The following is a 14,258-nucleotide window of genomic DNA, read 5'->3' on the forward strand; positions in this document are numbered from 1 at the left end:
AGATCATGGAGAATTTGTTCTGTCAAACTTCACATTGATTATGATATGTTATACAATATCTGATATGCAAACAAATTACATTTTACGATGAGATTAAAGCCATATGTAGTTATTTTGCTGCTACACAAGCAACACAGAGAGATGCTTAAATTGCTCCATACCAATGAAAAGGCTTTGGGCTGCATTTAAGCTAATTATACCCATTCAGAAGGGGCTGCCACTGCTAAAAGGTAACTGCTCTCTTGGGAGATTTACCAAAAACTACTCTCTGCCTTACTTCTGGAAAAGCTAATGATGAATATTGTCTCATTTTTGGCTTCTGTGTTATTCTGGCCTGACATGCAGTTCCCCTTGTAGTTTTATTTCTGCTTTTATTTAAAAAAAAGGCTTTATAATTTCAAAAACGACTAGCCACTTTGGTTTCCAATATTTAGCTGCCCAATTTGAGATACATTAGCAGGGATCTGAGTTTGAGAGGGCAGATCATTGCTTTCTGAAAAGCTAGCCCACTGAAGGAATCTCAACTCAAATGCCCTAAAAAAAAGAAGGCAATAAAAACTTTCATAATTCTGAGAAATGTAGGCCCAATCACAAGAGCAATAGAAGCCAAATCTCTGTTGCAGAAATGAGCCAGGAAGGCAAGGTCCAAGAAAGGTGATTTCTTCCTGCAGGATTTTGGTTTTCACACTTACTTGAAACCCTTGAATGTGTTTAGGGATCTCAGGCTGAGATCTTCAAAGATATCAGGATCTCACTGTTTACAAAGTATTCACCAGAGTCATGGTAGCATTATTAAAGGTATGAATGAATAAGAATGTGACTGGACTGCTTTCAACAGGTTTATAGCTGGAGTTCAGGACTTCAGTTTTCCAGAAAGAAAATGTTCAATGTATGTTTTTTTATTGCTATTGTGGGCAAGCCAGACTCAGGAGTGTTTCCATCCAAGGCAGAAAAAGTGTTCGGTGCCCTTCCCCGACCCATCAGGCCAAACGGTTGTGCAACCCCCTCCCCATGAAAATAACCCTCCCTCAGACATCTGGCATTGTGAAGTAGAAAGATTTGGTACCCCTTCCCCTCAAAAACATTGGCACCCAGATTGTCAGCTCTGAATGCCTCCCCTTTGGCTGGCCGTTTGTTTGTAAATCCATTGTGTTGCTACTTTTCACAGGTTTCTAAACTTCTGCAAGGCCCAAGTCAAGTCCATGTTCGTGTCCCTCTTTAAAACCCACTTTTGGTGTGCTGCTTGGCAACAATCTTGTGCTATTAGTATAGTAAATTCATGTAGTTGATCAGTACAAATTCTCCACAATCAGTATCACATGCAAATCTGTTTCCAAACCTTGTCTCAGAGCCTAGTTTACTGTTCAGACTCAAAATAAGTCAATACCTTGATTACAGCCTCCAGAGACTTTTGTCTTTCCCCTCTCAGCCTCCAGAAAACATTACACCCCTTTCCCTTTAAACTCCTTGCTGACTCATGTGATAGGTAGGTAGCCCTTAACCCTTTCCTTGCTGTCACACACAAGTATCTTGATTTGCGTTCTGTTGGAGGCACACAGATTGTATGCTCTGCCTGTCCATGCTCTGGTGGTCCATTTGTTTTCCACCTGCAAAAGAAGGAGGCCCATGAGTGCTGCTTTGCCTCAGCACAATTGCCTGAAATATGACATAATCTGATAGAAGCTTGTTTAAGAGTCCATACAACGTGTGTTTATGTGTGAATTCAGAATATCAAGTTCAAAGAAATTGTTGGATGATCCCTTGTCATTTCTGAGCATTCTGAAATATGAACAAGCATATTCTCAAATAGTTGACACTGTGAAAATATTTTTTCCCATCAGTTGGCCACTGTATCAATATCAATGTTCACTGACTCTGGTGGCATGCAAATTGCCAAGGCTATGTTTAACTTAAAGAATCAGGCTGCAAATAGAGGTGTCAAATAGACCTGCATCCTAAGAAGTCTTCTGTGCAATCTGTAATGGTTCCATGGGTTTTTGGGTGGTACACTGACCAGGAAGTGATCACATCAAGGAATATGTGACCAATTTCAGAATCTACACTGAATGAGAGCCTTCAGTAGGCAATGCTGGAACATTGTGAGATGTAACAGCTCCAGTGGCAGAGTACATTAGTCATGTACAAATACACAGCCATCTCCATGGAAAAGCTTCTTGATGTTTACTCAAAATAAGACACAGTTGTCTGACATTTGTACAGAACCGATTCAAGGCAAGAAGCTTCCTTAATGACACATGCTCAAGTGAAAACTAGTCCTCACTGGCATGGAAATATCCCAACAGAAATAAACCAGGGTGGTGTGGTGAGCAAGAGAAGACATGTCCACCTCACATGAGGAAGCTGACAACATCCTTGCACAACAAATGGATATGTTTGCACAAGAGACAGTGGTCAAAAAATCAGCACAACCAGATCACACAGGTATGTATTTGTGTTACTCTTGCACCATAACCTTTGACAGGGCCTAATATCTGCAATGATTATGAAATGCTATGCATTCTGAGGTTGAGTTATAGTAGCTTCCTATTTTTGCCTTGACAAAGATTCTGTGAGGGGGATTCTCCCTTTCTCTGCTGGGTGACAGTGCAGCAATGCTTGATGCCAGGGACCAGGCAACCAAATTCATGGCTGCAATTCTACTGTTGCCCAATTACCTTGAACGCAGCCTATGCTTTCTATGGACAATCAAACTATGCCAGCAGGTTGGAAGCACAGCGGAAATCATGGCAGCAAACATTGGCAAATGTATCATGCCAAAACCAAAACTCCCCTCTTTACCATCAAAAACTAAAGTATCTTTAGAAAAAGATAAAATGGTCACCTCTTCCAGCCTGTGTACAGGAAATTGCTCTGAACGGAATCTAAATGCACCATGTGGTTAAATCTCCTGGCTTATCATGGAAATACCAGGTTTGTGATCTGGAAACAGGTCAGTCGCTTGACTGAAGAAAAGGAGATCAGCTTCTTGATAACATTGCAGCACTGAAAATATATTTTAGTGAAAGCAATAATATGTTTGTTATCAAAGACTAAGATTTAAGAGATACTGTGCAGGGACTATTATAAAAACAGAAAGGTTATAGATGAAATATCTGCCTTCTACAGACTAAACTTAATGAGCTAATCACATACCTAAAAGCAGTGCTATCTCACTGAAACATCATTCTTAGCAATTCCAGCAAGGGGAGGTTGGGATCCAGTTGTCATGAATGTAATTGTACTTCCTGATTACTTCTTGAAGAGAGGAAAAAAAGAAATATTATTTTGCTTTCTCCTTTGATCACCCAGTATTCACTGTTGGTTGCTGGAGTTAACATGACCCCCGACATTTCTTCCTGGTGTGGTCACTTCCTGTTGTTTTCACACCCTTATATTGACTTAATTTGCAAACAAGGCTTCAATTGTGTTGGCTTACAATGCTTAAATTACAGGTGAACTGAAGCAGTCATCTCTGAATGTCAACTGGGGCTTGATTCAGATGTTTTAAGGAACATATTTCTATTATAACTTCCTACACTATGTTTATTCAATACACTTCAATACTTATGGGCAGTGTACCCTTGTGTTTATTTTAGACCTTGTATAATGTTTGTTATGGACAAAAACTATGCAAACAGCATAGTAGGTGTACTAATTGTGTCAGGTGTTGCTGTGACAGAACAGTACACAATCTGTCAGTTGGCATTGAGAAGCGCTTAGTGTGACAGACTTTAAACCAATATGGCTGCTGGACTATACTGAGCACAAGCAATTAAGGGGGTAGTGGGTCAGAATCTCAGGAGCCCATTGTCCTGCTTGGATGCACAGGAAGGGTCACAATGTGACTTCACATATGGAAGGTTTCTACTGGAAGAAGGAATGAGTTAATAACACACCAGAAGCTAAAGATTCTAAAGCAGTATCCATCATATTGTGGTGTATGTGAGCCCAACCTCATGCTGCGAATTTCTCATAAAGTGATCCGTAATAATAATACAACCATCTTATCCTTTTTAATATAGCAGAGCAATAGGAATAGCAGAGCAATAGGAATCTTCCCAAGCAAATAGAAAAAAAAAAACTTTTCAAATATCAATGAAAAAACGTCTTCTAATAAAAATAAGGCCTCCAGCTAGAGAAAAGTGCTTTTCAGATACCACTCTAGAAATCTGAGCATTTGGATTATTTCACCCATGTTATGACTGAAAATCCAGCTCATAAAAGCTGTGTCTACACGTGCACGCTACTTCGAAGTAGTGGCACCAACTTCGAAATAGCGCCCGTCGCAGCTACACGCGTCGGGCGCTATTTCGAAGTTAACTTCGACGTTAGGCGGCGAGACGTCGAAGTCGCTAACCTCATGAGGGGATTGGAATAGCGCCCTACTTCGACGTTCAACGTCGAAGTAGGGACCGTGTAGACGATCCGCGTCCCGCAACGTCGAAATTGCTGGGTCCTCCATGGCGGCCGTCAGCTGGGGGGTTGAGAGATGCTCTCTCTCCAGCCCCTGCGGGGCTCTATGGTCACCGTGGGCAGCAGCCCTTAGCCCAGGGCTTCTGGCTGCTTCTGCGGCAGCTGGGGATCTATGCTGCAGGCACAGGGTCTGCAACCAGTTGTCAGCTCTGTGTATCTTGTGTTGTTTAGTGCAACTGTGTCTGGGAGGGGCCCTTTAAAGGTGCGGCTTGCTGTTGAGTCCGCCCTGTGACCCTGTCTGCAGCTGTGCCTGGCACCCTTATTTCGATGTGTGCTACTTTGGCGTGTAGACGTACCCTCGCAGCGCCTATTTCAATGTGGTGCCGCGCAATGTCGAAGTTGAACATCGACGTTGCCAGCCCTGGAGGACGTGTAGACGTTATTCATCGAAATAGCCTATTTCGATGTTGCTACATCGAAATAAGCTATTTCGATGTTGGCTTCACGTGTAGACGTAGCCAAAGTGAAACCATACCACACAAGTAACTTCATTTGGTTAGCAGAGAGAATTTGGAAGTCAGGTGAAGGAAAGAACTGGGTACTTCATTGGGTCTCCTGGTTCAAAGCTCCATTAATAAGCTAATAACCTTCCTTCCTATTTGAGGATAAACTAATCTGTAACTGATAGGAATTAGAAGGAAACATGCACCTTCATCTGAAGTAAATAGCTATGGTTACCTTCAGAGACAAGAGAGTGAACCATGTGAACCACTGGTCTAATCCAGCATTATAATTATTATTGTTTATTTGTTATACTGTTGTTGGCCCTGGGAACCCTAGTTATGGACCATGACTCCACTAAATACAAACAAAAACCCAGAGTGATTACATCAGCTAATATGGAAATGTCTATGCTCCTTACTCATGAACCAGAAAACCTAATTCAGATCTCACATTACAGCTATGTCTACACTAGCATCCCTCTTTCAAAAGAGTCATGCAAAAGAGGGAAATTGAAAATGCAAATGAGATGCAGATTTACATGTCTAGTGCCTCATTTGCATATTCTTCTTTTGAAAGAAGAAAAGCAGTGTAGATGTGGCGTTTTTGGTACTAAACCCTGTTTTCGAAGGAACTGTTATTCCTATGGGTGAAGATTTATATTTTGATGAAAAAAAAGCCAGGGGTTTCCTCCTACACTGATTTTTTGTCTACTGAAACTCAGCTGAATGTGGTCCTCAAAGAAGAGGAAAACCATATAAGAATGGAGGTCAAACAAGTCTGGCCATCTGTCCCTTTGTCTCCACCCAAGGCATTGACAACACTTGAAGAGCAAAGCAAGTATCATTAGAGGCAGGAAGGGATCCAGACAGAATGAGTTTCAGCCACTATTATTGTTAGAGCTTGTGGTGAAAGAGACTTTTTTGCATTGAATTCACTTAGTTTGTTAAGGTATTAGGTTATGTCTATACAGCAGTTTTATTCTGAAATAGCTATTTTGGAATAAAACTTAAACATAGTTTAAGCAGAGTAAGCAGCATGGAAGTTATTTTTGTTGGCAGAATGTAAAAATGGACATAGTATCTTCTATGATTGTATGTCATCAGGGCTTTGATTCACATGAAATCTGAGAGCTGACTGCTCAGAAGCAGTGTCTCCTTCCATTATATTGTGGCATTGGCTCAGTGCTGACTTAAAGGGAAAAGAGCTACTTACCTTAACTGGGTTTTGCATAGAGGTCTCTTTTCAAAACTTCAGCCAGGCCACAGCCTGTGTTTGTATTAATGGGTCTTCCAAAATAACAACATGGCTGCAAAGCTTGCCTGTACATCACAGATCAAAATGCATCTCGGTGCATTTTCAGTCTGTTGTAGGCTGTTCCAGAGGCACAGTAGTTTCAATACCACTTCACTGCCTAACCACTGGTTTAGGGGATGTGCCTGGGGAAAAGTGAGATAGCAGAATTGTTCATGTGCCCAGACAATCCCTGGGTCTCAGAATGGCCCCTTTTAGAATGTGTATAACTAACATAAACTAGAGGAGCCTTCAGTTTACTCTAATTTGCAATGGGGCATGGGCAGGGCATCTGACCACAAAGGTCTTAGCCACCTTTTCATCTGCATCCCTGGTCTGCCCTGGGATGCATCCCATTCGACCTGAGGATCTGTCTCTCTGTGTGTGTCCTCCTGCAAGAGTTAGTCAACCAGGGCATTTCCATCTCACGTAGGAACTCATTTAAACTATTAAAACACCATCGCATAGCTTTAATTAACTCTCCTACATCAAATTATTATATAGAGTGGTTTCTAGCTTTCACATTAACCCTGCCTGATATAATTAAGTTAGAAGATGAATTTTTAATCAACACAGAAGTAGATTTTATGCACTTTATAAACACTAACCTGACCTCTGAAGAACAAGCACTGACAGGGAGTTATAATTAGAGCTTAGAGTTGACTTTGGAGATGACTAACTCATTAGTTACAGTGATGCTAATCATTTTCAGTTTAAATTATTCATGCAAAATTAAGTGTTTTTAGCTCTTAAATCTTTTGAAAATCTTGGTCAATGATTTAATATACAACATGTTGAATACATAGAATCATAGAAATGTAGGCCTCAAATGCACCTTGAGAGGTCAAAAATGGAAGACCAAGTATGCAGAGAAAATCCCCAGCAGGCGTTTCTCTAACCTATTCTCAGAAATGCCAATTCTGCAAGCTGCTTTGGAATTCTTTGAAGTGCTTAACCACCAGTACAGTTAGAAAGTTTTTTTGTTTGTTTGTTGGTTTGTTTGTTTGTTTTTCTAATTCTAACCTGCAGCTCCTTTGTTTCAGATTAAACCAATTATTTCTTGCCTGAGCTTCAGTGGCCATGGACATCAATTAGAGTGACAAGATGACTAAAATAATAGCTTTCATAGGACCCACTTTTGTTGTTGAAATTGAGGAGGGACCAAAGTTCTGGTACCAATGTGGCTAAAACTCATTGCATACATGGAGAATAAATTACTATTATACTTGTTATAACAGCCATTAACATATCTGAAGATTACAAATCCTGTGGCACCTTGTATACGAACAGATATTTTGGAGTACAAGCTTTCATGGGCAAAGACCTGCTTTGTCAGATGCATGAATGGTGGTGGGGGGTGGGCGTTCTGAGAAGGATTTAAAGAGGGAGTGTCAGTCAAGGGGAGAGAGGAGAGAATCACAACTCAACATTAACTGCTGATAATGGGCCACATCCACCCTGACTGAATAGACCTTGTCAACCCTGGCACTCCCCTTGACTGAGACTCCCTCTTTAAATCCTGCTCTGAAACACCCACACACATACATCTGATGAAGCAGGTCTTTGCCCACTTAAACTTATTCTCCAAAATTTCTGTCAGTCTGTAAGGTGCCACAGGACTTCTTAGCTACGTCTACACGTGAAGCCTACATCGAAATAGCTTATTTCGATGTAGCGACATCGAAATAGGCTATTTCGATGAATAACGTCTACACGTCCTCCAGGGCTGGCAACGTCAACGTTCAACATCGACGTTGCGCAGCACCACATCGAAATAGGAGCTGAGAGGGAACGTCTACACACCAAAGTAGCACACATTGAAATAAGGGTTCCAGGCACAGTTGCAGACAGGGTCACAGGGCGGACTCAACAGCAAGCCGCTCCCTTAAAGGGCCCCTCCCAGACACAGTTGCACTAAACAACACAAGATCCACAGAGCTGACAACTGGTTGCAGACCCTGTGCATGCAGCATGGATCCCCAGCTGCTGCAGCAGAAGCCAGAAGCCCTGGGCTAAGGGCTGCTGCACACGGTGACCATAGAGCCCCGCAGGGGCTGGAGAGAGCACGTCTCTCAACCCCTCAGCTGATGGCCACCATGGCGGACCCTGCTATTTCGATGTTGCAGGACGCAGATCGTCTACACAGTCCCTACTTTGATGTTGAACGTCGAAGTAGGGTGCTATTCCCACCCCCTCATGGGGTTAGCGGCTTCGACGTCTCGCCGCCTAATGTTGATGTTAACATCGAAATAGCGCCCACCACGTGTAGCCGTGACAGGCGCTATTTCAAAGTTAGTGCCGCTACTTCGAAGTAGTGTGCATGTGTAGACACGGCTCTTGTTATTTTGGAGATACAGACTAACTCGGCTACCTCTCTGATACGTATTTGAAGACTGTTATTGGAGAATCTTTATCCTCTTTTCTGAAGATAAGCATTCCCAGTATTTTTAACCTTTCCCCGTAGGTCAGGTTTTCTAAACCGTTTTTGTCATTTTTGTTTCTATTCTCTTGACTCTCTCCAATTTGTCCACATCTTTTTTTCTAGCATGGCCCTCATAATTAGACACAGTGCTCCAACAGTGACTTTTCCAATGCTGAGCTGTGTGGGACAATTACCTCGTATTTTTGAGGTAGTCCTGTTAATACACACCTAAATGATGTTAGCCTTTTTTATGACTACATCACATTGTTGGTTCATATTCAAATTGTAATGCCCTATACTTCTCCACCAAATCTTTTTCAGCTGTACTGTCACTGAGCCAATTATTCCCCAATTTATAGTTGTGCACTTGTCTTTTCTGAATATCATCTTACTGAATTCACATCTATTCTGCATTTTGCATGACTGTTTTAAATCCTGTCCTCCAAAGTGCTTGCAATCCCTCCCAGCGTAGTGTCAGATTCGAGTTTTATTAGTGTTTTCTTCACTCCATTATGCAAGTAAATAATTAAAATATTTAATAGTACCAGACCCAAGACTTGACCCTGTGGAATCCCACTAGACATGTTATCCCCATTTCACAGTGATGCATGGATAACTACTCTTAGCCTACAGTCTTTCAACAAATTTCCCACCCGGTTTATAATAATTTAGTCTATAATTACATTTCCTTAGGTTGCTAATGAAAATGCTCTGTGTCAATAGCCATACTAAAATCAAGCTATAGCACATGTATATGACATGACTATAATAAAATGAAACTCTCACAATTTAGATACATTGGCTTTCAGGTCAGAAGGGGCTATTATGATTATTAGTCTGACCTGCATGCTGCAGACTGCAGAACTTCACCCACAGGTTCTTAACTAGATCCATAATCACTGGCAAGTTATTGAAGGTCTTATATCATGATTTAAAGACTTCATATTACAGATAATCTGCCATTTCCTCCAGTGTAAATCTGCAGGGCTATGTCCGCACCACAGCCTAGGTTCGAAATAAGCTACACAATTTGTGCTATGAAAATTGTGTAGCTTATTTTCAGTGTGGTTTGAAAGAGTCTATTTTAGCATTTGGTGCTGCCTAAACAGTACCAAATGCCAAAATAAAGCACTGTTTCAAGACATCCCTTATTCCTCCTGCAACAAGGTGTGCAGGGTTGCTGAAATAGTGCACCTGTTATTTCAGAAAAAATATTTTGAAAGAACTGGCTCATATCAAAGACATGGAGTAGCTATTTTGGGATACTGAGGTATCCCAAAATAGTTTTGCCATGTAGACATAGACCAAGTGACCCATGTTCTGCGCTATAAACTTAAATGGATTGGCTACAGTTTGCATGTAGGTTTAGACCCAATGGTCTGGAGTCTTGGTTGGCCAATCCCACTTTTTGCTGTATAATCAGTTTCAGATATTTGGATTACCCCATTACCATAGTATCTAAGGAATATTTAATGATTTCTCCTCTCAACACCTGTATGAGGTAAATGCTACTATCCCCATTTTACAGATGCAGAACAGAGTGACAGAGAAGTTAAAGGCACACAGGAAGCCTGTGACAAATCAAGGGATTGAAGGCTGTTCTCTCAAGTCCTAGGCTAGTGTCCTAAAACCATCAGTTTTTTAAGTGCTACAAAGCAGCTTCAAACAACTGAAAATAGAAAAGAAAAAATCTTATGCAAAAATTTGGTGAAGATGGCTCTGTTGCTTCCTGGACCAATGTTGCAAGTAGGGTGAATGTGCAGTCTTGGTTTTGCTAGGGGCCATGTTGCACTGAACTGTCACCTCCATTTTTCTGAGAAGTTCTTGCACAGAATGGAGAAAGAGGGCTTATATGTTTATGAATAACCATTCTAAAACCCTCAGTAACTTTCACTGACCTGCGTTCACAAAGTCTTACTTTTTAGAAACGTTTCACGCTACCTGCTGAGCTGGCCATAAATCCTTGGTATAAAACTGTTTGTCTTTCTAAGCAGCGTGGAGAAATAATGATATATAGAATGGTAAGGACATACGGCCTTTTGTGCTCACTAAAGTGAATGGAATGCAGCAGCTGAAACCCCCAGGTCAAACTGTATGTGAGCATCTCAGGTAGACATGGGTCAGTGACAAGAACAAAACTTCATATTGCATGTCTCCCTCCAATGTTTAAATGCTAACCATGACTCCATTGGTGCCTAGAAGTGTTTTTATGAATTTCATTTTCATCATCTCTCATGGCATGCAGATAAGTGTTTCAGCTTGCCTTATAAACTTTAACAAGCCAGATTCTCCACTCTCAGTGGAAAATGTCTGGTTTTCCATCACAGTGTCTGAGACACTGGAGAAGGGAAGGCCCTAAGAAGTTATGTACTCCATCTCCCAGTATTGGTCCCTGGAGTATATTTTCTAATGCTTATTTTAAAAGTGTGGCATTTTCACCACTTCCCTATTAACTCACTGCACTGTCAGGAGATTATTCCTGTCATTCTGCCTACATTTTCTTTTTCTTAATATAATCCTGTTACTTATTTAAGTCACCCTTGAGTTTTATTGGGGAGATAACAGTGTAAAAGGGAACAGAAAGGAGGATGAGTAAGTTTCTAGTAGGAAAAAAGCAGATGGGACATAACAACACATGCAGCTAGAGGTGGGCAGGGAACAGTTTTCCTGTCCTCAGAAAAGCTGATATTTCAAAATAACTCATGTTCTACCTTGTGATGAAAGTAGGACTGTTCAGAGATTTTCATGGAAAAATATATCTGATAGTCTTTGGAAGAGCCAACAGACTGAAGTCTAGGGCACTCACCAGGGACATAGAGAACTATCTTCAGATCCTTCCTGTGGAGGAGGAACTTGAATCTGTTTTTTTACATCAAAGCTGAAGGTGCTAACCATCAGGCTGATACAATCAGTCTTGCTGTGGTCCAGTAAGTGTTTACATGTAAAAACTGGAACAACTCCATCAGGAAAGGTTGAGAGCACCTCTGTACAATGCCTTGTCCACTGGTTTGGGCACTTACCTGAAATGTGGGTGATCAAGTTTCAGATCCCCCACAAATCAGCCAGAGCAGGAATGTGAACTCAGGTCTCCCAAATACCAGTACCCACATCACCTGGCCTTTATGATGCTTGTGCATACTCTGATTGTCACCAGAAGTTTCATGCTGCTGGGAAATCTATTTTAATAAAAGTTCCATTTGAACTGGTACATTTCCATGAAAGGATCTGATATAATAAATCAGCATTTTCTGATTAAAAGAATTTTTGCCAAAAAATTACTGACCAGCTCTATTTTCATGGCATTTTTTGTACCTATTTGATTACTTCTATGGCCCATGTCTTCCTAGTAGCTACAGCAGGCATGGGCAAAATATGGCCCAAGGGCCTGCCAAACAGCCTCTGGGCTGCCATGGCTGTTTGGGCTGCTAGGAGTTCCATAAATAGCTGGATGCAGCTAGCAAGCATGTCTCTGAGTGCTTCTTGGTAGGAGAGTGACTGCAGGTCTCCATGAGCTTCCCCCACCACAACATCTTCACAGGTCCCATAGGTGGGAAACCAGTCAATGGGAGCTTTAGGGGCATTGCTTGTGTGTGTGGACAGCAAGCAGATATCCACTGACATCCTTCCCCAAAGAGATTCACAGAGACACGCTTGCCAGAAGTGGGCAGCTGCTTTGAATATTGTGGGGCCACCTGAGTGCCTCACTGTGCTTCCAACTGAGAGCCTCCTATTGTAAGTGTCTTTTGGCTAGGGTGAGTCTGCACCTTTCATCCCCTTCCACATCCCAACCCCTTGCCACAGGTCAGATCCCCTTCTTGGTCCAAACTCCCTCCCAGACCTTGCACCCATCCTATACTGCTGCTGAAGGTTAGAACCTCCTCCTGCACCCATACAGCCTTCCAGACCCCTCATCCCCTCCTGCAACCACTGACTTGCCTGGAGCTCCCTCCTGTACTATCCCAGATCCAACACCCCATGTGTTAATAGCACAGAAAATTGCAGCCTGGGAATACTTACCAAAACTCTTGGAGTTGTCCCCTCCCCTCTGCCCCCACAAAAATTATTGCCTACCTCCAAGCTACAAGCATGTTCCTGCTCAGGAGTAGTTTTATTTAAGAGATGGGAGATTTCAAAAGTACATTCTTATTTCAAGATGTTTGGCGAGCTTGGATACCTCTCCAGAACTTCTTGAGATTTATTTTTTCCCAGTGCAACTTCTTAGTGAAAGCACAGCCAGACATTTCTAGCCTATAGAGCTCAGTTATTATTTTACTATAGGATGTTGCAGGCAAATACATCACAGTTAAATAAAGTGTCATGCAGAGTGAGAGGTTGGAAGAAAGATCTCTGTGAAGCAGGAAGGGTGTTCATACACTGTGAAGAATATTTTATCTGTATAATCAGCAAAACAATTGGACAATACATTCACACTGATAGCTATAAACACAGTCTAAACAAACTTTGAAAGTCAGTGGTATGCAATGTACATTTGTGGCAGAATGATTTTAGCTGATGTGGTTGTCACAAGAGATGTACATCAATGTCAGGCAATATGTAATAATGATTAGGAAAAGGGGCATTAACTAGAAGCACACGTATTTCTAAATCCTAGAGACTTACGTGTCTCCCCAGACCATGGTGCTCTCATTGGGTGAAGCTTCCTAAATGAACCTGAAAAATGCCAAATCTCTGTACTTAAAATAGTCCAGTTCAAGCTCTAATTCCAGTCAGTAAGTCAATTTTGCTGTACTTTAGTGGAAATTCTAAATATATGTATATTTGCATGACTGGGAGAAAATGATGAATGTTTCAAATCAATTACGCCTACTGGGCTCTCCTAAACCTCTGTTACAGCTTTGTACCTCAATATCTCCGTCTGTAAAATGGAAAGAGGAAAGCAGGGAGAGAACTAAATGATGATCATTGCATGGTGGCCGTGAGAGCTCTTTGAAATGTTCCTACATAGACCTTTGCTGGAGTTGTCTGCTGGCTCTTTCTTTTGACCTTGTTTACATCTTAATTTTTTATTTCTTTTATGCTTTGCAAAAGGACAAGGAACCTAGGGTTTGCCCCCTCCCCAGCTCACACAATACATGGAAACAGAATTTAACAAAGGGTCTGAACTAAATGAATATTAGTGTAACAGAGTGGATTTTTCTTCCACTGCTGCTTTGAAAGAAAGCTGGATTTTATTACAAGTTTTGGCTCAGAGAGGCAAATTTATTTCTCTGTCTGGTTTAATACCCAGTGGCAGTCAGGCAACTTGGACGGAAGGTTTTCATTTCTCCAGAGTGTGTTTCTTGTGCACTGAGTGGCCCCTTTTTAAAGTTTGCAAGGAGGAAAGTATAGAAATGGTCATTTGGGGGAAAACTGAGGAGTTTAACACAGAAAATGAGGATTGGCAGCAATACACTGGCAGTTGGGCCACTTGAGTTTATAGATAAGAACAAACTGGAATAATTCATCATAGGTATCCCAGGCAGCAAAAATTGCTTCTCATAAAGGATTTTGTTACATCCACAAAAGCAAGGAAGTAGAACCACCCACAGTAGACTGGGAAAGGACCCTGCCCCCCAACAGGTGTAAACAAAGGCAATTGCCCTGGGGCCTGGTGATTCTAAAGTGACTG

At 41.6% G+C, this 14,258-nt stretch overlaps 1 pseudogene; it reads left to right on the forward strand.

Annotated features, from left to right (window-relative positions):
- The first annotated feature begins 2,339 nt into the window (after positions 1 to 2,339).
- Positions 2,340 to 14,258, forward strand: part of LOC142019768 (semaphorin-3D-like) — a 97,668-nt pseudogene continuing 85,749 nt past the window's right edge.

The sequence above is a fragment of the Carettochelys insculpta genome, chromosome 1 (genome assembly GCF_033958435.1).
Source record: "Carettochelys insculpta isolate YL-2023 chromosome 1, ASM3395843v1, whole genome shotgun sequence".
Lineage (NCBI taxonomy): Eukaryota > Metazoa > Chordata > Testudines > Carettochelyidae > Carettochelys > Carettochelys insculpta.